Below are 3,253 nucleotides of genomic sequence, written 5' to 3'. Positions count from 1 at the left end.
AATGACAGGGCCACATGATGTGAGTATTTCGCATCACTTCATCTCTTTTTCCATACTGTCTCTTGTAAATCACAAACACACACATTGCCCTTCAGGGAGATGAGACATTTGGGGATAGAAGGCTGAGTGGGTGTGTGGATTTTTTTTTTTTTTTTTAAAAAACACCTTGCCAAAGCAGTACGACAGCAGTTTAGGATAAGTCACCTAGGCCTGGCTCCACAAAAGGACTTGAGTGTTGCAATGCCTAACTTCTAGGCACTTAGGAAATCACAGGAACAACACAGCAATCCACAACATCTGAATCAGGTGTGCAGGTTCCTATACAATGAGAGAGAGGTGTCTAAGACTGTGATCCACAAAAGTCAGCATGGGAGGCAAGGAGCTTCCTAAGCCAGCCAATGGGAGAGGCAAACACTCCTCTTTATGGGTAAACCCTGCCTAGATGCACACCTTGTAGCTCAGGGGTTAGAACAGTCTCCTCAGAGATGGGAGATCCTAGTTCAAATCTTTTTCCCCACTCAAGCAGAGGAGAGAATTGAATCTGGGTTTTCCCACATCCCAAGTAAGTGCTCTAACCACTGGACGAAAAGTTATCAGGAGGGTAACACTACCTCTGGCCAGATTTTGAATGGGACGTGAGCCAGCAGGCAAACTCTGAGCTCACCTGTTGGATTGGATCCCACACATGAGATAGGCAGGCACATACTTATTTTCCCTGTTCATCAATTTGCTCTGTGGCTTAGGAGGGAGATAGATGCTTTGGCACTCAGAGGGAGGCAGCAGTGTGCATGCTCAGATGCAGAAGTTGATGTACCCAGGGAACTTCTAGCCTGAAAATTTAGGCACCTAGTGAATGTAGTGCCTACAGGGTTTGATGCATGTTTTATAGATCATAGTGGTGCCTAAACCCCCAAACTCAGGTGCCTAAGTAGCACTGTGGCTATGGGCCTTCACTTGGTTGAAGTAAGAATTATCCAAAATTTCATTCAGTCCCTACTCTGAACCCAAAATTTAGCAGCTCAACCTAGGGTAGGTTGATCTTAAATCCGCAATTTAAGTCACCAAGTGGAAAGCCTCTATTGTAAATCCGTATAATTTTTTTTAATTTAAAACTTTTTCATTTGTACTTATTTTCTGAAAATAAGTGTATTCTCACTGGTTGATATAACCATTTAAAACATTGATTTTCAGCAAAATTGAGCCTTTATACTAGATTTGGCACATCTCTTTGCTACCTAGGAGAGTACACTATAACTCTATACATTTATTTAAGCAATTATATAGATTAATATTCCAATTCTTAATTGTACATTTTGGTATGTAAGAAAATGGTGAATGATGTACAGTATTACTTATTTACTAGATAATTAACTTTTTTTCAACATGTGTCAAGCTGTATTAGGATTGTAACTGGCATTTAATTAAACACAAAACAGCATTTTTGTTTTAAGAGATAAGTTTAGGCCTTAATGTATTTTGTATTAAATTTAGATTTCATTTTAAACAGTTTTATTTTTAAAAAGAAAACAATTTAAATTAAAAAATTCCAATTTAATTTGAAAATATCAAGTTAAGAATCCTCTAATTACATTTGCTAAACACAAATTCAGAAGTCCTTCTCCCCTCCTTCCCCTCCCAAACCTTTCATTCTGCGACAGACCCAAATGAGCACAGTGCTCTGCAAACCTGGAAGATAACATAGCCTGTGTCCTAAAGCCTAGAACTCTTGTCTGGAGCCCAGCAGCTTCTGAAGGGAAATACAGGCAGGTGTGTCTCTCAAGAGAAAGCACTATGTTTGAGTTTTTAATTCAGAGCCAGAGTTTATTTTAAAAATAAACTAGTTTTCTTACAAGCCTGAAGCCAGCTAGCTTTGCAGAAGTTCCCAGATCTTTCAGGAAGCCTGTACTGCACTGTGGTTTCAGAGGAAAGCCATGATACCCTTTTGCATGGTTTCACCCTGAACTCTGCCTCTCCCAGTTTCCAGAGTTTTATTGTGGTTTTTGAATCATTCAGACCTAAAACTCTAAGACAGACTTACAGATTGAAGATCCCCAGAAACTGCTTGCACCTAATGATGCAAATGAAAACCGATGGGTCTTATACACATCTTGTGGAACTGAGCAGCTGTAACAACTAAATGTGTTGATGGTGGTTCAAGGAAAAATGTAGTGTGTGTGTTTTTGTTTTGTTTTGTTTTGTGGACAGTTAGTAACAAATTTGATCCCAGAAAACGTGTTAGGGGATCAGCTGCTGCCTGACACAATCATGCACTTTTTTATTTTAAGAGAAGAAATTTGAAAATCTTGATCAATGCAGTTTAAAGTTAGGCTTCTGAGTCCAACTTAATGTCTGTCGCCATTCCTCACTCTCTAGTACCTTAAATGTCCCTTAATGGTGGCTTTGCATGAAAACATTCCAGAGGGGCCTGGAGGTAAACAGCCAGTCCCCTACTCTGATAGGAGGCTGCTAATCTCAGGGGTATATGAGTGGAAGCTGATTTTTCTTAAAATGGTATCTCCTGCTAGGTCTCCTCTTTAGCTGCAATTGAGCAACTTCATGGGGATGACCAAACACAGGTTCTGCTGGAGAAGTCCTACTTCAGGGAAAAGAGAAGAGAGCCAGCAGAGTTATCATTGCAAGCAACAACTACTCCCACATCATGTTAACTAATTCAGTGTTCAATATGATTCAGCACTCATTGTAAACTAGGGCTGCTGCGTCTAACAGGTTATCTGGCTGCGGTGAACTCTATGGCCAGTTAACCACAACCAGAGATACAGTGTGGAACAGGACAGTCCTTGTCTCAGTCATAGTTAACCCGTGTTCTAACACCACCTTTTCCTCTACATTTGAAAGGAAATATGACCCAACATTCTTATAGAAGAGGACACGTTCATGGAGTGACCTAGGTTAATTGTGAAATTCTCTGATTTATCTTTTTCCCTCTTCCCAACTTGTTTTTCAAGATGGTAAGAATTTGACAAATTGCCAAGTTTTTTTTGCTTTAAAAAGTATTGTGGTGGAACTGTTCAAGTTGCTAATACATACACATAACATTTATCCCATTTATAACTTCATGACAGAACATATTTATCAAGTACTCCTCAGCATAGTCTATTGCTTTGACTACAGCTGTTTGGAAGGTATTCCAGTTGAAGGAAGCTTTTAAAGAGTAATTTCACACAAAGGTTAAAAAGTAGTGGTTCAACTTACTTTTGCCAGCTCTACTGAATTCATACGAATAGACCATATC

Source organism: Chrysemys picta, chromosome 6 (assembly GCF_011386835.1).
Source record: "Chrysemys picta bellii isolate R12L10 chromosome 6, ASM1138683v2, whole genome shotgun sequence".
Classification (NCBI taxonomy): Eukaryota; Metazoa; Chordata; order Testudines; family Emydidae; genus Chrysemys; species Chrysemys picta.
This window is presented reverse-complemented; position numbering follows the sequence as displayed.